This window comes from Xyrauchen texanus, chromosome 6 (assembly GCF_025860055.1).
Source record: "Xyrauchen texanus isolate HMW12.3.18 chromosome 6, RBS_HiC_50CHRs, whole genome shotgun sequence".
Taxonomy (NCBI): Eukaryota; Metazoa; Chordata; class Actinopteri; order Cypriniformes; family Catostomidae; genus Xyrauchen; species Xyrauchen texanus.
Window position 1 is genome coordinate 45,191,613 of NC_068281.1, and position 21,875 is coordinate 45,213,487.

Sequence of the window (21,875 nt, forward strand, 5' to 3'; positions counted from 1 at the left end):
AGAATGCCCCACATTCGCCCATAGGGTGCACTACAGGCCACGCCCAAACATCCCATATTCAAAGTGATGACATTTCCACCCCATTTGTCTAATTCTATTGAAACTTGGTGTACATGCCTCATTTCTTATGGGGAACAAAAAAGCCTCAAGGACCCATCATTTCCACCATGATGGATTTTTTGTAAAGTGAAAATGTGGGAAAACCTACAAAAATCCTCTTCTTTTGAAAAGCAGATCCAATTTACTTGAAATTTGTTACCCATGTGTAGATTTGATGTCTTTTAATTTGTAACTTAGCAAAAATAAATACAATAGAAAATGGCTGAAAAGGGAGTATTTATGTAAATGTCCACATTGCCTCAATATACACTCACCTAAAGGATTATTAGGAACACCTGTTCAATTTCTCATTAATGCAATTATCTAATCAACCAATCACATGGCAGTTGCTTCAATGCATTTAGGGGTGTGGTCCTGGTCAAGACAATCTTCTGAACTCCAAACTGAATGTCAGAATGAGAAAGAAAGGTGATTTAAGCAATTTTGAGCATGGCATGGTTGTTGGTGCCAGACGGGTCGGTCTGAGTATTTCACAATCTGCTCAGTTACTGGGATTTTCACGCACAACCATTTCTAGGGTTTACAAAGAATGGTGTGAAAAGGGAAAAACATCCAGTATGCGGCAGTCCTGTGGGCGAAAATGCCTTCTTGATGCTAGAGGTCGGAGGAGAATGGGCCAACTGATTCAAGCTGATAGAAGAGCAAATTTGCCTGAAATAACCACTCGTTACAACCGAGGTATGCAGCAAAGCATTTGTGAAGCCACAACACGCACAACCTTGAGGCGGATGGGCTACAACAGCAGAAGACCCCACCAGGTACCACTCATCTCCACTACAAATAGGAAAAAGAGGCTACAATTTGCAAGAGCTCACCAAAATTGGACAGTTGAAGACTGGAAAAATGTTGACTGGTCTGATGTGTCTCGATTTCTGTTGAGACATTCAGATGGTAGAGTCAGAATTTGGCGTAAACAGAATGAGAACATGGATCCATCATGCCTTGTTACCACTGTGCAGGCTGCTGGTGGTGGTGTAATGGTGTGGGGATGTTTTCTTGGCACACTTTAGGCCCCTTAGTGCCAATTGGGCATCGTTTAAATGCCACGGCCTACCTGAGCATTGTTTCTGACCATGTCCATCCCTTTATGGCCACCATGTACCCATCCTCTGATGGCTACTTCCAGCAGGATAATGCACCATGTCACAAAGCTCGAATAATTTCAAATTGGTTTCTTGAACATGACAATGAGTTCTCTGTACTAAAATGGCCCCCACAGTCACCAGATCTCAACCCAATAGAGCATCTTTGGGATGTGGTGGAACGGGAGCTTCGTGACCTGGATGTGCATCCCACAAATCTCCATCAACTGCAAGATGCTATCCTATCAATATGGGCCAACATTTCTAAAGAATGCTTTCAGTACCTTGTTGAATCAATGCCACGTAGAATTAAGGCAGTTCTGAAGGCGAAAGGGGGTCAAACACAGTATTAGTATGGTGTTCCTAATAATCATTTAGGTGAGTGTATATGTGTTAATAAATCAAATGTTATATTGACTGATGGTTTTTCAAACCTAACATGCTTCAAGATGACATCACTCTGAAGTACTGTGCAAAGAATGGCCCACATTCGCCCCTAGGGGGCACTACAGGCCATGCCCAAATGTCCCATTTTCTGGTAAAAAAAATTATTATTTTGTATATTGATACTAAAGGTCAACGGGAACTCCTACACAAAGAATGGCCCACATTCGCCGTTAGGCTGTGCTATAGGCCACGGCCAAATATCACATTTTCAAAATGATGGCATATCCAACCCAATTGTCCAATTCTTCTGAAACTTGGTGTACATGCCTCATGTCTCAATGGGAACATAAAAGTCTCAATGATCCATAAGGTCCGGCATGATGGATTTCCTGTACACTGACAATTTGGGAAACCTACAAAAATCCTCTCCTCTTAAAACGTAGATCAAATTGACTTCAAATTTGGTACCCATGTGTAGAATTGATGTCTTTCAATTTGTTACTTATCAGAAATGTATACAATACAAAATGGCTGAAAGGGTGTATTTATGTAAATGTTCACATTGCCTCAATATATATGTGTCAATAAATCAAATGTCATTTTGACTGATAGTTTTTCAAAACTAACATGCTTCAATGTGACATCACTCTAAAGTACCATGCAAAATCCCACCTTGATATGGCAAAAGATGACTGAATTACCGCTGTTTGAACTTGGGCCAAATCTGACAATGCTAGCCACTAGTTCTTTTTTTAAACCAAAACTGATAACAGAAATACTCAGCAATGTGAATAGCTTACTTGGCTAATATGTTGTCCTGGTAAGTGAAGGGTCAGAGATTCAAATACAGCCATCATTTTTCATTTAGGATTCAGACAGAAAGACATGTTTTTTAGGATTCCTCCATTGGGAGGGTTTAACCCCAACCTTCTACTGATCAATTTTTACATGATTTGCCATTTTGAGGAGGAATCCACATTGTTGCTTGCAGCTATATTTATTATTATTATTATTAAAGAAGAAGAAGACAGTGCTGTGAAAAAAGTATTTGCCTGATTTCTTCTGATTTTGTTTATATCTCGTACTAAATTGTTTTAAATCTTCAAACTAAATACAATATAAAACAAAGGCATCCTGAGTAAACACACAATACAGTTTTTATTTTTTATTGAAGCAAAAAAGTTATCTAACACCTATCACCCATGTGAAAAACGAAGACTTAAAATCTGGTTGTGCCTCCTTTCGCAGCAATAACAGCGACAAAATTCTTCAGATAACTGGTCTTTCACTTACTTATAGGACTAGGACTTACTCCTATGCTTTGGATCATTGTTTTGCTGCATAATCCAGTTGTGCTTGAGTTTAAGTTTATGGACTGAAGACCCGATATTCTCCTTTAGGATTTTCTGGTACAGAGCAGAATTCATGTTTCCCTCAATTATTGCAAGTTGCCCAGGCCCCGAAGCAGCAAAGTATCCCCACACCATCACACTGCCACCACCATGGCTGACCATAGGTATGATGTTCTTGTTATGGAATTTGTTTGCAGTGTTTGGAAGACAGGGGTTCCGTTACATCTGGCATAAAGCAAATAGTTCCACTTTCGACTCATCAGTCCACAGAACATACATCCAAAATGTTTTAGGATCATCAAGGTTTGTTTTTGCAAAATTTTGGCATAGTGTGTTACTGGGTAAGATCTTTTAACCAACTTCATGCTGTTGAAAAAGTTATATTTAAGTGGTGATTTGATTGAACAGGGTTTGCAGTAATCAGGCCTGTTTGCGTCTAGTCCAGCTAAACACTATTTTGAATACAGTTTCATATATTTGGGGAATTAGTAACTACAGGGGCAAATACATTTTCACAAAGGCCTATTTGGAATGGGATAACCTTTTTGCTTCAATAAATAATATTATCATTTGAAACCAGTATTTTGTGTTTACTCAGGTTGCCTTTGTTTCATCTTAGGTTTTGTTTTAATTTTTGAAAACTTTAGTATGAGATATACACAAAAACAAAATAAATCAGGATGGGGCAAATACTTTTTAACAGCACTGTATATCTGTTGAGCTTTCAAACAGGTCAAACCTTCTAACTCTAGCTAAAATGCTGTCCACCCACACAGCCAGCTGAGGACAGAGTCCTATGGCCAAAGACCACCATCATATTTCCTAACAGCAACCCTACCACCTCACTGACAGCTGCTATCCCTGGATGCCTGGCTTGATCCATGCAATGGGAGCATGCGGTATGTTTGCTAACAGTAAAGAGGTCAACCACCTTTCCAAACTCATTTCTGTTTTTTTTTTCATCAAGCCTTGTGTCTCTTTCTGTGCTGTTGCTTATTTAATGCCTCACTCTGAGCTCCTTTACTCATTATTTACCACATAACTCTCTTCCTCACCTTCACAATGAAGCTGCTCATCCTAGGGTTCAGGCTGCAGGCATTTAGATACCTGGCCATTGGAAAGGCGGTACAGTCTTTTAAGGATTCATGTCCTGATTTCTTCATCGAAGATCAGTCAGACCAAAATGTCCACTACCCTCCCACTGTTCTGACTGACCTTGATTTAAACTTTTTTAGTAATTAAACATTAACCCGTTACACGTATCCCAGTATAATACTTAGCAAAGCACAACTGACTGAGGTTTTGTCCCTGCACCTCTTTCATCAACCTTAATCCAAGGGTCATCCTTTTTTATTTGATGGTGTCACGCTGTGGGAAATCAGGAGAAGGCAGACAGAAGGTAGGATCCAAACGCGTCTTTATTGGAACAATAAATAAACAAAACACGGGAACAAAGGAAAGGTCCACAATGGGAAAACAGAGACAAAACCTTGGAAGGACACGGGGACATCAACAAGGGGAACAGGAACCACGAACGGGAGAGTAGTCACAGGGAACTCGGGCTGGAAACAGGGAGCTAACAGATACATCCATTCACAAACAACGACCAACAGAGACTGAACAAACAGACAGGGTTTAAATACATGAACAAGGGAAAAGGGGCCAATGAACAAACAGAACTCAAACAAGGTAACAAGGTGATGAACAGAAACCAATGGCAAATTAAAGAGGGCAGGTGAAAACAATGAACGGAGAACACGAACGCTAACAGGGAGACTATGGAGCTACACAAGGGACAAGAGTGAAAACTAAGGGATTACAAAAGTGACAAAAAGTGATAAACAAAGGGCAACGGTGAAACAAGACAAGGTAATCCTTACAGAGTCCCCCTTTAAAGGAGCGGATTCCAGACGCTCAAAAGTGACATAACAAAAAACAGGAAGAACAAATGTCCATTGACTGGGGGGGAAGCTTGTGGTGGGCAGACAGACCAAGGGGAGCAACGAGGGGCAGACAAACAGTCCAGGGGGCAACGAGGGGCAGACCGGCAGTCCAGGGGGCAACGAGCGGCAGACAGGCAGTCCGGGGGGCAACAAGGGGCAGACAGGGAAAAGGGACCGGTTCGGGGGGCCTGGGAGATGGCCACAGGACAGAGGCCGGTTTAGATGGCCCGGGGGTTGGCCACTTGGCAAGGGCCAGTTCAGGGGACCTGGGAGGTGGCCACAGGACAGGGACAGGACAAGGAGGCCTGGGAGACGGCCACAAGACGGGGACGAGTCTTGGAGGCCTGCAAGGGCGGCCTTCGGACAGAGACAGGTCTTGGTGGTCTGGGAGATGGCCGTAGAGCAGGGGCCGGTTCAGGGGGTCTGGGAGGAGGCTATCGGACAGGGACAGGTCCCGGAGGCGGAGCTGAGAGGGGCTCTGGAGGCTCAGGAGACAGAGCTGAGGAAGGCTCAGGAGGGGGAGCTGAGGAAGGCCTAGGAGGCGGAGCCGAGGATGGTTCGGGAGGTGGAGCCGAGGGAGGCTCGGGAGACGGAGCCGAGGGAGGTGGCGCCGTAGGAGGCTCTAGAGGCGAAGCCCTGAAAGGCTCTGGGGGTGGAGCCGAGGGAGGTGGCGCCATAGGAGGCTCGGGAGGCGGAGCCGTAGGAGGCTCGGGGAGAAAAGCCGTAGGACGCTCTAGAGGCAGAGCCCTAGAAGGCTCTGGAATCTCTGGGAGCAGAGCCGTAGGAGGCTCGGGAGGTGGAGCCGTAGGAGGCGGAGCCATAGGAGGTTCGGGGAAAAGGGCCGTGGGAGACTCGAGAGGCTCTGGAGGCGGAGCCCTGGAAGGCTCGAGAGGCTCGAGAGGTGGAGCTCTGGGAGGCTCGAGAGATTTGAGAGGCGGAGCCCTGGAAGACTTGAGTGAATTGAGGGGCGGAGCCCTGGGAGGCTCGAGATGCTTGAGAGGTGGAGCCCTGGAAGGCTCGAGATGCTGGAGAGGCGGAGCCCTGGAAGGCTCGAGGGGCTTGAGGGGCGGAGCCCTGGGAGGCTCGAGAGGCTTGAGGGGCGGAGCCCAGGGAGGCTCGAAAGGCGGAGCTCTGGAAAGCTCGGGAGGTGGAGCTCTGGAAAGCTCGGGAGGAGCCCTGGAAGACTCGGTAGGCGAAGCTCTGGGAAGCTCGGGAGGCGGAGCTCTGGAAAGCTCGGAAGGCGGGGCTCTGGAAAGCTCGGGAGGCAGGGCTCTGGAAAGCTCGGGAGGCGGAGCTCTGGAAAGCTCGGGAGGCGGAGCTCTGGAAGACTCGGAAGGCGGAGCTCTGGGAAGCTCGGAAGGCGGAGCTCTGGGAAGCTCTGGAAAGCTCGGGAGGGGTTGGCACTTGGACGGTCATGGCTACAGACGCTGGCTCAGGGACGGTCGAGGCTACAGGTGCTGGCTCAGGGACGGTCGAGGCAACAGGCGCTGGCTCAGGGACGGTCGAGGCTACCGGCGCTGGCTCACGGACATCTGAGGCTACAGGCGCTGGCTCATTGACGTTTGAGGCAATCGACGCTGGCTCGGGGACGGTCGAGGGCTCAGGCTCGCTCACCGTGGCTGACGAGGACTCAGGCTCGCTCACAATGACCTGCGTGGGCTCTGGCTTGCTCACAGTGACATGCGTGGGCTTTGGCTCGCTGACCGTGGCTGACGTTGGCCGGGAGGCAGAAGCCCGTCTTCTTTTCCTCCTCCGGGCGGACGAAGTCGACCGTGCTGGCTCATGGACGATGACAGGCGTGGGGGCGAGCTCGCTGACCGGTGGGGTAGGTGGAAGAGGACGAGCCAAGGACGACTGGAGGGTCACCGCCGTGGGAGGAGAGGCAGGATCCTCAACCACACCCACAGTAAACAGCGAGCCACATGCCAGAAGTGTCTCCTCCATGAACTCGCAGAGCGTCCAGCCACGCGTCGCCGGGGGCAACCGCTCCTGGAGCGAACCGGTCAGGCTAGCCTGGAAGAACACCACCAGGGAGGAGTCAGGAAAGTCGGTGGCGCTCGCTAGGTCCAGGAAGTCCCTAATGTGATCCTCCACCGGGCGGCTTCCTTGCTTCAGGTCCAGGAGGCGGCAGCTTGCCTGGAGAACCGCTGGATCCATTGTTCGGTCGGTCGTTCTGTCACACTGTGGGAAATCAGGAGAAGGCAGACAGAAGGTAGGATCCAAACGCGGCTTTATTGGAACAATAAATAAACAAAACACAGGAACAAAGGAAAGGTCCACAATGGGAAAACAGAGACAAAACCTTAGAAGGACAAGGGGACATCAACAAGGGGAACAGGAACCACGAACAGGAGAGTAGTCACAGGGAACTCGGGCTGGAAACAGGGAGCTAACAGATACATCCATTCACAAACAACGACCAACAGAGACTGAACAAACAGACAGGGTTTAAATACATGAACAAGGGAAAAGGGGCCAATGAACAAACAGAACTCAAACAAGGTAACAAGGTGATGAACAGAAACCAATGGCAAATTAAAGAGGGCAGGTGAAAACAATGAACGGAGAACACGAACGCTAACAGGGAGACTATGAAGCTACACAAGGGACAAGAGTGAAAACTAAGGAATTACAAAAGTGACAAAAAGTGATAAACAAAGGGCAACGGTGAAACAAGACAAGGTAATCTTTACAGATGGCAAACTGTTAAAGGAACCTGAAATTCATATCTCTTAGAACAAATATTGCTTTTGCAGTTAATAGTAATAATAATAATACGTTTACAGCAAAGAGTTTTCACTAAAATATAACATTTGATTTGCCACAATTAAATTGGGTTTTATAAAGCCAGCTACCCCATCTGTACATGACAGCTGATTAAACTTTGTTACTTTCTGCCAGAGGCTGGTAGTAACGTTCTAAATTTTCTTTGTTACATGTACTTTAGTAACTTTTTTTTTTTTAAGTACTTTTAAGAGTAGGTTTATCCAAGACCATTACGAACCTTGAGATATTTGTAGACAGTGTTAGAATGAGGTTGTGTACCAAGTTTTATGAAAATCGGCCACAAAGTGACACTATAATAAGGACATTTACGTTTTCACCAATAACTCCGCAACCGGGTTGAATTATCTGAAAATAATGTTATTCTCTAATGCCTTGCACCAAGACCTACTAAATGTATATCTTTGTTTTATGGCATTTTATAAAATGTTTTCGCTATTCTAATTTTCTAAAAAAGCAACTTTTTCTAACTCCTCCAAGGCCGTATAACCCATTCTAACAAAAATTGGTGTGTGTCTACTATGATCCCTCCTGATTAAAAAATATCAAAGGAATTTTGATTTGTCAAAGCGATGCGACGATATAAGCCAAAAAATTGATCAGGTGTCATCCATTTTGTGTATATTGACCTATATCTCCCAAACAAAAAGGTAAAATATTACAAAATTTGATACACATGTACAACAGCACATTTTGAGTCTGCATACAAAATTGTGAAAAGATTTGCCTATAGGGGGCGCTATAACTAAAAAATGCTCATAAATCCGCAACTGTATTATCAATGAAATTGAAAATGTATATGCTTCTTGAAGGGGCCAAATGCTTATATATTCTACAATATGACAAGTAAAAACATGGCCAAAAGCAGCCAATCATATTTCAGAAAAATGTCTGTATAAATGGTCTGTAAATTATTGTATTTTATACGTTACCTGCTATTGTGAACTACATCTAGGACATCAGGCGGGTTATGGTCGCTAATGATGCTTTTACAGGGTCATACGATAAAAACTCTTTTGCATTTAAGCATTACGATCTGGAGTTTCTAGCTGTTTATGTGGATGGGCAGCTGACTTTGGAGCAGGCACCACAGTGCGAGAATTTTACCAGCTTGCACTTTTGTCTGGAAGACATCTAAAAAAACAGGCGTTGGTAATCGACAGAGAAGATTTTCTGCAGGGTTATACCCTTTATGGTTTTAACCTCACTCCATACGAAGATTGCGACCAACACATCTCGCTTGTTAAGTCTGGGAATATCAGACTAGAAGTACGGTTCAGACAACCGCTTCCAAGAATCATTAATCTGATTGTTTATGCTGTTTTTGACAATATCATTGAAGTTTCTAACCGAAGGCAGGTGCTTGTTGACTACTATTAATTGAAAACATGAACACCATACAACTTACCGCGGCTATGGAGCGAATCACACAAAACACACATTTTCTTGGTGTACTACCGTGTGATTATATACCAAAGGATCCGTTAAGAACACTGCCCACGGCAACCATAATCAACACACATCCTTCACACCTCCCCGGGGAACGCTGGCTTTACATAAATAAGGATGGTTCAGCATTTTTCTTATGACAGTTTCGGTAATAGTCCTGATTTTATTGGTTTTCCTGTATCAGTCACTGACTTTCTAAAAAGGAATTCAACACGCATTCAATATTCAGCTAAACAAGTTCAGCATTTCATGTCTGTCACTTGTGTTTATTTCTATATCATATGAGTCGAGGTCGTGATTATGATGATGTTATGATGCTTTATAGTGATGATTTAATAAAAAATTATGAATTTGTATCGCATTTTGTGAAAAAACTAAGGATAACTCATTGTAATAGTAATGCATTTAAGTGTTCAATGTGTGCAAATGGGTGAAACGTTTATGTTAAATACATGATTGTAAAATGGATGTTTCTAATAAATAAAAAGAGCACAATGCTAAATGTACCAATGTCATAGCTTTATTGAATATCACATGATTCATTTGTACAAAAATATTAACATCACAATAATACAAGATCAAAATGACAACTATATGTTTTGATCAAGAGTCGGTGATTTAAAAACTGACGCCTCTGAATCCTTAGAAGAAGGTGTACATTCTTTGTACCATAGAGGGCGATGTAGACGGTTTGTTTTTAAATTAACTTATTACACATCTAACCGTATGGTTTGGCACTGTTGAATAGGGGATGTTTAAAGCAGCAATTGCCTGCAAAAACTCAGTCCATCCATGAGGTCTACAGTCACCCCTAATATTATGTGGGGATGTAACATACTTCACGAGATCCAGCACGTGGGACCCCTGTATAGTAATACCTTTAAATACAAACTCCCCTGAATCATTCCAAGATTAAACTTCTTTGGCTTTAGACATTTTATCCATGATGTATCTTGCATTTTTCACACTTCTCGATGGTACATTTTTCAACACATCTGCAACAATATTATTGACCCCCCCATCTTCAACAGCGGTAACAGATGGCTCTTTGCGAGATGCATCGGGGGGGTGGTAATGCAAGCGTTAAGGTGGTACTGTCCTGATCACCCTATTTAACCACTGTTAAAAATCTTTGTAAAACTACGGTGTAAAGCTTAGCCTTCTGATGAGTATCCAAATTGTCTTTATACAAAATATTTCTTATAGCAATATCCAAATCGTCTTCCACAATTTGTTGAATAGATTCTCGGGTATTGGACATCTTAAGTTTATCTATTTGATTTTGAGGAACTAAAAACAGCTTCTCCGCATACTCTATCTTCAACCTTGTTTAGACGTTATCAGACTGGATATAAAGGGGACTGCTATGCTCAAGAGCGGAAGAAGAAATCCTCCGTTCTGGTTGATCATGCGTTTTTTTCTGGATACACCAATCTTTTTATTGGCTATGTATTTAATTTCAGTCCTTCTCCTCTTCAACCGGCGTTGTTGTTGGTTTGTTAGCGGGATTGTGCCATAGAGAACATTATGCGCAACCTCACACAATGTTAAAATGAGCTTGTCAGATAGGGGTCGCTTTAAATAGCATTTTTAACAGGGGGAGGTTTCTAGATAGTCTAGCAGACATTTTACCAAACTCACTGTCTTCTTTTTTGAATGTAAACTACTGGTTGGTTTGAAAGTAACCTCATTCTAAGATGAAAATGTTCAGGGGTTTTTGCTTTATAGTCTATCATGAGGTATCCAAAAGGCTGGTTGGTAGCATCTTGATAGCATTCCATAAAATAATTTGTATTTCCGGGGTACATTTATTTACCCAACACATTTATCTGATTGTTATCACGAGGATTCTTAAACAATATTAAATAATTTGTATTCAAGCTGATGGTTCTGCTGGATTTACCTTGGAAAAATAAATTCTGCACAATATAAATAGCGCTGAGGTTTCTATGGTGAACGTATTGAGTGAATAACTTTTCCACTCACCTCCTTCATCATGTCATCAATTATCAACAGATTTGGTTTATTGACAGGTAATAAAACATCATCATTCAGAGATTGCGGTATTCCTTCCACAAATTTAATGTTATACAATTTATACAGTTCATCATACAGTGGTTGCCAGCAATCATGAATGTACATAATGTTTTCAATCTTTTTAGAAATCATATTTACAGAATTTTCCAACAATATTTTTACAAAATAAGACTTTCCAGAATTTGAAGGTCCACTTATTACAAATGAAAAACCTAAAATCAAAACCATCAACCTCCCACTCACTGTGGTGATTTAAAATATGATTAGTAGCCATATGGTAGTGTTGTATAATCAGGGAATAGCTGCCTTTTATTATACACCACTAGAAACTTTTTAACTACTGACTTGATTTACAAAGTGAAGTTCTTTTTATTCCTCACGATGTTGTTTGTGTAGGCTAGGATGTGTCTTGTGTCATGTAATTTTACATAACTGTCAACAAGACCGATTAAAGTGTCTAATCTAATGGCCATGAAATTTTCAGCAAGTTATACCCTTTGCTTTCATACACACTTTACCTTTCGCAGAGCGATATCCGTATGTTTTAGGCCCTCCCGAGCAAAAATCTGTGATGTAATCATCATTGCCTATTTCATCAGTCAGATCTCCTAAATAAGGGCCCAGAGGTGGTTCCCAATCACCGTCTCTAGAGATAAAGATAACGCTGTCTGTGTCGCTATACAACAATCTGTCCCCCAGTTTATCCATAAGGCTATACAATTCTAACCACGCGTGTGCTGTTGTAAAGGCCCCCAGAAATATATTCACATCCCGTGTGTTGTACATGGCACCATCATCGTGACGATACTGCACCAGAGCAATTTCATCAGACACAAATGTGAAATATTTAATGTCATACTGACATGCAAATATGATGTGAGCAAAGTCGTCTGGGTCTTTCAAAAGCCTAGAAGTGGGTAGATTTTCCCTCATTGAAAAACGCCCCCACAGAATATTCAGCAGCAATTTGTTGATAGACCTCTGTGCAGGGTTGTGACAGATCTTTGCAGGATCGAGTTGAACCCCTTCTTTTTTAAAGTAATCATCGATATAAGCCTTTTTGTCTGACTCAGTGACTACGTGAGAGGGATAGTTTGAGGCCTCCTGTTTAAACTACAGAAAGGTCTTTACATAATCAGAAAACAGTGTTTCTGATTTCTCTGCAAAATGCCATACCTCTGAGAATTCCATTACAAGATACCACTTCTCAATCGCCTTCAACAATTCAATGCTCACCCAGCAGCCTGAGATAGATCTCTCCTCATCTGTATGCATACAAGATGTAACATTGATTTGTTTCTCAGCGCATGATCTGCATAGAGGAAACAGTTTCCCGGCGCATTTGTAAGGGTAGCATTGTAGCCTTAATAAGTCTGTAATAATTTTCAAGGGGTTCAAAATCCTTGAAGATTATTTCAGGATGTCCAACAGGGTAATCTTTTTGACATTATGGATAAAGACTCGTGAAATCAACATATCTGATCTTCTAATTTTCTGCAGTTTTGTGGTACAACTTGTAAGCGTTTGTACGACCCCCAAAGAGTGCATCACGCGGTTTCAGTCTCTCAGGTAAATAAACACAATTACATGAGGGTCAGTTTGCTTAAGTTTCTTCCATACACACTCATACATCACCTCAACGTCTAAACAGTATGCGTTCTGCAAAACATCAATTTTTTCATTAAACTGCCTCCTGAGCACTCCAAAAGAATATTTGACAGGGGATTTGCATAGTCAGGTCTGTAACGACACTTGTGACCATGGTGAAAACAGCTTACAAATTGTAGAGCTCTTTGTACACCATCTTTTTCGTAATATCCACCAACAAAGTAGCCTCCAAATTTCACTTTGCTGTGATTTAGTGCATGGTGTATGTCTACGTTGTGTTTTTTTTTTACATACTCAAGCCATTCAATAGATATTTTAGAGAATGTCTTATACTGATTGACGTATCCATTATTATGCATCATAGCCAGTGTATTTCTAGAGAGAAATTGTGTCTTGAAAGTCCCCATGCAGCAACTAGCAAGAGTCACGTAGCTGAAAGGATCTACCTGTGTGCTTTGCAGGAATTTCTCTCTAAATTTAATACAAGCTTCACGTAATAAAACGACGTCATTCATGCAATAAATGCCAATCTCTTTTCTGAAATCAAAGACTTTACCATCGACTGTTGCACACCACCGATCAAATTATGCCCTGGTACTAAATGTCATGGTTTTGTACATGGTACATGGTTTCGCAGGGTATGGCCCTATATAAGTCTGATTTTCCTGTCTGTTGAAATAGTGAGGAAAGAATCCTTTTTCTTTATTTTGCAAATTTAATGCAGAAGACGTCTTAGACAGAGCCATGTGGAGGAATGAGTAAGAATCAATAAAACGCTGTCTAAAACACTCATCATACATGAAAATGGTTCTACATTCTTGCATTACTGTGTTAAGTTGGAGTCCTGCATTGCAAAAATACTCCAGAATTAAAAAGTTGTCAAATCCGCTTGCATTGTGGGCTACCCATGTGTAATTTTTGTATCTCGGTTGTCTAAACCTACAAACGAGTTGTCTCACACATCCCTCACCTCCAAATTCAACTGTCTCACCATCAAATGTCATGGCACAAACATAATTAGCAACGTGCTTTCCATTATCACAATGTGTTTCAAAACCATAGAAAATGTAACAGTCTGTATATTCCTTGGGAATGGTAGGCTGTATGAAACACTCGTGTTGACCTCCGTGGCTTACATCATCCCCGCAATGTAAACACTTATCATTTGGACAGTTATGAGGTTTGGGGTTTTTGGCTGCAGTGTGGTAGCGTTTACCGCATTTACAACAATATTTTGTAGTATCGCAAGGAGCTCTACCACAATCATCATCCGTAGGGGCTACTATTTTATGGGCATTAAAACAGTACCTAGATCTGCAATAGCGCAAGCAGTCCGGACAGTGTATTGTTTTTTTAGGTTGCTTGTAGCACTCGCTATCATTGCAAACAGAGCACACATATTTACAGTCATGATTCTGTCTGCTCGTATACCCTGTGTAACAGAAATCACACACATATGCAGACCCTATAAATGCTTTCAGGTTCTTTATCATGTAATAATGAGACTCTTGAATGTAAAAGATATGCTGTTTTGGTGTGTGGTTCATCATAAGATTTATATTTTTCTAACTATCCATCGCTTGACCTGTGAAAGACAACAATTTTTATTTCTAATGCACGTTCAAATTTCGCAATGTCTCCTAGACCTATATTGTCCTGAGGTGTGAAACCACCAGCACTCTGAATGGTTTTACCCCTACTTTCTAAGTTGTCATGTGAAATCTGCGGGTCAAGAAAATATGCGAGGCATATTGAAAAGCACAGGTTGTTTGATATATTGACAGGACAGAATAAATGCATTCGTTTTCTTCTAATCACGTCATCATGTGCTATATCAACCAGCTTCCTACGAGCACCACCATTTTACTTCTGGCTATATATCTAAACAGATCATTCACATTATTATCATCCTCATGCATTTTTATAATTTCTTCTAATCTTTCACACAGATTAGGGGTTGAGACCCCCAGTTCGTTGTTATATTTTTGGATCATCTCTTCTAATCTTTTGCACACATTAGAGTGCGAGGGATCTGATATTTGTGTCTCTGCAACAGCTAAATTATGCATTGTACACTCTAGCGATTTATTTGTCCTTTCACAGTCTTTGTCGTTAGTAGAATAATTAACACATCTTCTCTGCGTTTGAATAATAGCCTCTAATCTAGCATTTAAATCCAATTAGGTAGGGCCTAAAACATCCATCTGATGATCAATTATGATTTGTAGCTGTTCAATATTTGGCAAATGATCGTATCTAGTTCTAGCAGAAGGGTTTTGTTCAAAATCTGGTTGACAATCTTGCAATTCATCGTCTGAACGTATTCTTTTACTAGCCATATTTGAAAATCTTTTTTTCAATTTAGGTTTTATTCTCCACTGATTATACACCAACTACACAAATCTACTTTATGAAAAAAACAATCACAGATCAACTAAATAAGCCAAAACTAACCCCTTTAACACAAATCAGTCATAAACACAATTAGTTATTTTCTACCATCTATGACAGCGTTATTGATATTGGATAAAAGCGTTACCATGAGTTGCTGGCTTCTGTAGGAATCCTGGAGCACACGGTCGTATTTATTTAACACTTCTCGATTGGCACCAACCCGATCGAGGATAATCCGTATAAGGCTTCCTTGCTCCACTGTGTGTGTCATCACCATGTGGAAACAGTCACAAAGACGTTTGACATTATCTGATATGATGTCCAACTTTTCGTCCGCCCTTCGATTCTGTTCATGCAGATCGATCAACAAATCATGGGAAAAGTTCTGTTGATTTGATGGCAGAGTATCATCAGTGCCGTCTCTTTCCGCACATGCTTGATTATCCGTCTGAAACCACAGGCACAGCGGGTGATGAGACTGCATTGTCACTGTTATCTGGAATAATATCCTTGCTGAAGCTGCCTGCATCCCAGTCTCTCATGAAAATTGCATCGTCGAAGATAGCTGTGGGGTTTTCATCAATCTGCAAACTGGTAGTGTACAGATCTATATAAAGAATGAGAATAGAATATGTGTATTAGCGAGGGATTACCATTTTTATTTTTAACAATGTTAGCATGAAATCATACTCACCAACTGACTCGTTTACACTGAATGTAGTTCACTTGATAAACGGCCCTGTTTTTTTCTCCAAAATAGCCTCTCGTACCGTTTCCAGCTGGGGATACAACATGTAATCGGGGGCTTCGTGAATTCCTCGAAATGCTATCCTTGTTGCATCTCCGTAAACGGAGCGACAGTGTCACAATTCCCTGGTTGTCTGCCCCGTGTTTTCCATGTCACCGTCGCCATGGTTCCCGGTCCTCAACACTCTGTCATTGTTCGCACCTGAATGTCGTTTGTGATCATCCTGTGTCTGTGTATTTAACCCTGCTGTTTCTCCATTCCCCTGTCGATCGTTGTTTGTGCATGTCATGATAGTCTGTGTGTTTAAATCCTGCTTGTACTCTCCGTTGACGTTTTTTTCATGTTTATGTTGTGTTTTCCCCTCGTGGTTGTTTTGTTTGTTCCTGGTGTTATTTTATTTTAGTTATCCTGTTCACCCTTTTTGCTTATCTCATTAAAAGAACTGCACGTAGATCCTCACTCCTCTTCTGCCTCCTTCTGCCGAACGTAACAGACAGTGAGGCCTTTGGTTCAGCAGTGGTGAACCCCGGTTGTGTGACAAGCGATGACACATCAACGTTTTAAATATCTACAAACACAGAAAATAATTTTTTTGTTTTGTTTATCAATATTGCATAATCGAGATATATGGCAAATAATGTACATACCTTGCAGCGCGTGTATGTTGACAGATTTGCTCTGACCCATTGTTTTATTAATTAATGGTTCAGTCACTGAAAATAAAAAGAATATAGTCACATAATTTCTAAACACTTCTAATATTTAAATACATGAAAAAAATTATCTTTACGTAAACTTACACAGTTGATCAATACGATCCAGATTTTCATATTCGTTGATATGTCCTGAATTACGCACATACAAAATGTTTAAAAACCTGTTAATCATCAAGCTACAAAATGTAAGTTTTTAACCTGTAAAGCACAAGCAACACACATACTTCTGAAAATAAATGCCATTTTAAAATAGAATAATGTGTTGAACCCCTCTGCCGTCTCTTCCACGTTCCTGAATGGCTGTGACAGATGCCTAAAAGACCCTGGACATTCTGTTTTAAATAGACGGAGCTGCTCTGGATATTCCCACTCCCAACAATCAGCGCCTTATTGTCTAGATCATAAAAGACGTGACACCCTCTCACAATTCCCCACCGGGGTCATACATTTTATTTAAATGTTCTTGTGGTGACACACTCCAAAATGACTTAACAGTTTAAACTTTTAAACTTAAAATGTTATGCATATCTCTTTTATATTATTCTCAACAGAAAAACCCACTTGCATACAAAATACACTCAGTTGGCTTAAACACTATGGCTTAAAATAAAAACATTTTTACATTGACCACCGATTAATACACGTGTATAAACATTGTAAAACGTTTTGTAGAAAGAACTAACACCTAATAACTGTTTAACAACTTACATAAATAAAAGAACATATGATTTCAAAGTGGAAAAACAACATTCCGTTCAGCTTGCTTTTTACAACGGAAAATTATATTATAATATTATTGAATGTATTCGTTTATTTTTAGTGGGCGATTGTGTGTGAAGAACCACAGATATGGATATTTATTAACCCTGATATGCAGAACAAATGTGTATACAGTGATTCTGTCACGATTCACTGTTGTCTGCCCTGTGTTTATCCCTTGTCATCTGTCCCGGGCTACACTTCCCATAATTCCCTGCCCTCATCACTGCCTACAGCACTTCATTGTTCTCACCTATGTGTCATTATTCTTTGTGTATTTAAGCCCTGTTATTTGTTCATTCATTGTCAGTTGTTAAATGCATGTATGTTCTTGAATGTGTTTCTGCCCGTGCCCTTCGTGGATGTTTTCTCTTGTTTATATTTTGGTTTCCCATCGTGGATGTTTTATTTGTTCCCTGTGTTTTTGTTTTACACTTGGTTTATCTTATATATTCATTAAAAGCTGTATTTAGATCCCACTCCTCGTCTGACTCGTTACAGAACAACTGACCATAAAAATGGATCTAGCGGCATTCTTCATGGAACTAAGCCAGGCGAATTAAAATTTTTTGTTAGTTCTCCTACTTCTTCTCCACCATGGCCATCCACACCGGTTTTTATGACAAAACCATAAAAGACATCTATCGAATTGGACTACCAACAGGCCGATTGAGTGAATTGCCGGAGAAATTCGCTGCAGAGGAATCCCCAATCTCTATCCCGGGTTCATCATCTGAACATTCCACGCCTGCCACGGCCAACGACTTGGTAGCCTGGACTGTCCCAGAGCCAGCGCCTGTAGCCTCGACCGTCCCAGAGCCAGTGTCCGTAGCCTCGACTGTCCCCATGACCACGCTCCCTGCTGGCCGAAGGAGAAAGAGAAGGAAGAGAGCACCTTCTCCCCAGTCTCTGCTAGTTCTCGCGACCACTGAGGTCAGCCTCAAGCCTTCCAGGGCTCCGCCTCCCGAGCCTTCCAGGGCTTCGCCTTCCACGGCTCCGCCCCCGGAGTTCTCCATGGCTCAGCCTACCACGGCTCCACCCTCGAAGTCCTCCCTGGCTTCGCCTTCCACGGCTCCGTCTCCGGAACCTTCTACGGCTCCGCCTCCTGAGTCTTCCACGGCTCCGCCCTTCATGGCTCCGCCACCTGAATCTTCCATGGCTCCGCCTTCCACGGCTCCATCCTTGGAGTTCTCCATGGCTGTGGTCCTATGGCCACCTCCCGGGCCTCCTGACCCAGTCCCTGTCCTGTGGCCACCTCCCAGACCTCCTGACCTAGTCCCTGTCCTGTGGCCACCTCCCAGGCCTCCTGACCCAGTCCCTGTCCTGTGGCCACCTCCTAGGCCTCCTGACCCAGTCCCCATCCCGTGGCCGCCTCCCAGGCCTCCTGACCCAGTCCCTGTCCTGTAGCTACCTCCCAGGCCCCCTGAACGACTCCCTGTCCTCTGGCCGCCTCCCAGGCCTCCTGACCCAGTCCCCATCCTGTGGCCGCCTCCCAGGCCTCCTCTTTGCCCTATCCCCCTCATCACCTTGTGCCTCCTCGGACTGCCTGTTTGCCCCTTGTGCCTCCTTGGACTGCCTGTTTGCCCCTTGTGGCCCCCGTGGACTGCCTGTTTGCCCCTTGTGCCCTCCTTAAAATGGTCTATAAATCCTTAAAACAAGATACATTTACTTGAGAAGCAACATATAAGATATTTAGACTTGCTTTAATGTATCTTAAATATAAGTGTATTTTGTATATAAGTGTATTTTTTCACTTGGTTATACTTCTGCGAGAGCAGTAAAGACAAAATATACTTATATTCAAGGTCTATTCTCTAAAAGCAAGTCTGAATATTTTATATGCTGCTTCTCGGGTGAATGCATCTTTTTTAACTAGCAGTATAGCTTTTAAAGTAAATGTATATTGTTTTAAAAGAGTTTTAGATATTTTTTTGGAAAACAAGCCAAAACAAAACAAATCAAAAACGTATTTTGCTGTCGGTATTTTTGCCCGGTCGCCATGCTGTAGCAACTCCCTCCTCCTTGAGGCTGGATCTACCACCACGCCATTTTTTCCACATTTGACCTGAGTGGCCCATGTGACATATTTTGCCACTTACCCCCCCCGTTCCTGGGCAGGTGTGGTCTCCGCTGGGTCTTTTTCCAACTGGGTAAGATCCCCTTCCCACGATACGTGTAAGGGCCCCAGCCGTTTGGCTCTATGTGGGAAACATAGAAAGAAAAGAGGAGCGGCTAGGCTCAGCCCATTCCCAGGTTGGCAAGCATCGCCTTGTTCCCCTTCATAGAGTAACCAAAAGGATTCCGACAACTTTTTATGAGGCATCGGGGAAGGGTACGTGCAGTCTGACACAACTGGTCGCCCTTGCACGTAAGAAACCTGCCCGCTCTTGTGTCAGCAGTACACGTACACGGCGCAGTGCATGGTGTGATTTGAATTGGACCCCTAGTGTCGCTTCTTCGACACAACGTCGAAGTGAGCCTCAGACGGGGAACGTCTGGGTTACGGATGTAACCTCCATTCCCTGATGGAGGGAACGAGACATTGTGTCCTCCCGTCACGTCGCTGAGCCAAGCCACTGTAGTGTCCGGACCATTTCTGGCTCCTCAGAAAATTCCTGAATGAACTCGACGTATTTGCCCGCTTTTATACCCGTATGTCCAATATGCAAATACTGTCTGCCTAATTCCCATTGGCCTTTTTTCATAGATCAGAGGCATATTCGGCACTCAAGAGAGACCCCTAGTGTCACTTCTTTGACACAATGTCTCGTTCCCTCCATCAGGGAACGGAGGTTACATACGTAACCTAGACGTTTAATACTCAATCTTTAAACACATCTTGAGATCCCTTAGATTGCATTTGCACTCCGAGTGCTTTGAACACAAGAACGTAACGCATGTTTGTGTTGTTCTACCTACTGAAGTGTATAAACTGCACGTTGCTCATACAGCTTACAGCATCTGGAGTAAACAGATAATGATCTTTTAACATTTATTTATAACTAATGATCTTATTATCTAGATTACATGAGTATTAATGCATCCCATAAGCTTTGAAGTGGAAAAATTATTAAATGAGCGAATGGTTGCATGACACTAGAACTATTTTTTCTTCCGCTCACTTTGATGAGCAGAAATGCTAAAATACACCAGCAGTCGCAAACAGCACTCACCCTTTCAGTCATAGCACTCGTTCAAAGAGGGAGCAGTGCTTTTCCGAGGTAATGACAGAAAAACAGCTTCTGGAGTTATTCACACTGTAATGACACACCTAGACGTGACATGTATTTTAATGGGATTTTGTGACCATTTTACAGGTTTAATTAAATTCAGAGTTGTAAAAACATTGATAATGATCTTTAATCCTCATTAATAAATGATACCCTCATGAAAACTACCCATGGATTTACTGTAGTAATATTGTATTAACCATGACTAGTAACCATATTTTTATTTTATTTTTAACAGTAACCAAAGGTTTTGATACAACAATGGTTTTGCTACAGAATTACTGTAGTATCTCTATTGTAACTTGGGTTTAGAAATAGTAACCATATAACAATGTCTATGGTTAATTTTGTGGTTTTATATGTTGTCATGTAAGATATACTTACACATTTTTAAAGGGTAAACAAAGCAGCCTTATAATTTTCTGTTTTGGGCTATAAATAAATAAAATCATAAAAAAGTAATAATTTAAGTTACTAATTTTATCCAAAAAATTCGTAAAAATTCAATTTAACAGAACTATCGTATTGCTATCGATATCAGCAATACTGGCCTAAGAGTACTTGGTATCAGACCGAAAAGAAAATACATGGTATCGCCCATCCCTTATTCCCGCCAAAAGAGTGATGTCACTTCCTGAATGTGGATTCATGGAAATTGTAGGTTTTTTGTACAGGAGGAGAAAAAACACAAACTAACATGGTGGAACATGATTTCGGGGACACACAGGAAATTATTAAAATAACAAATAATAACTACTGCTTCAATTTATATATTTTTTATAATTAGAGAGATTTTAACTTGATCCATAAAATAATAAAGACATATTCCTATTTATTTCAATTGCAAATGTGTCTCATTGAAACTGAGACTGTCCTTTGGGGACAAATAAAAATTTGTATTTGCCAAAAAAGATGGTAATTAAAATATATATAAGTGTATATATATATATATATATATATATATATATATAAATGTTTTACATGCATTATTTTGTGTTAATGTTATAAAGAAGACCTCAATCTATAATATAAGTATTACACAGTAAATGTTACATTTATTTTAAGTAAAATATTAAGAGTTACTTCCTGGGATGGAAAAGTTACCAATAGCAAGGAATGGCTCAGAAACAAACAAAACAACAATGCCAGAATTTCAGCAGGTTTATGAGTATCAATAGAGAAGATTTACAATTTGTTGCGTCTTTGTAAACGTGTGTTAAACAACATCTAATATGGAAACGTTGGTGCATTTATTGTCATCATGTC

At 41.8% G+C, this 21,875-nt stretch overlaps 1 protein-coding gene across 1 annotated transcript in view; it reads right to left on the reverse strand.

The window, feature by feature from the left end:
* LOC127645739 (zinc finger protein 721-like) overlaps positions 1–21,875 on the reverse strand; it is a 402,751-nt gene that overhangs the window by 114,996 nt on the left and 265,880 nt on the right. The window lies entirely within an intron of this gene.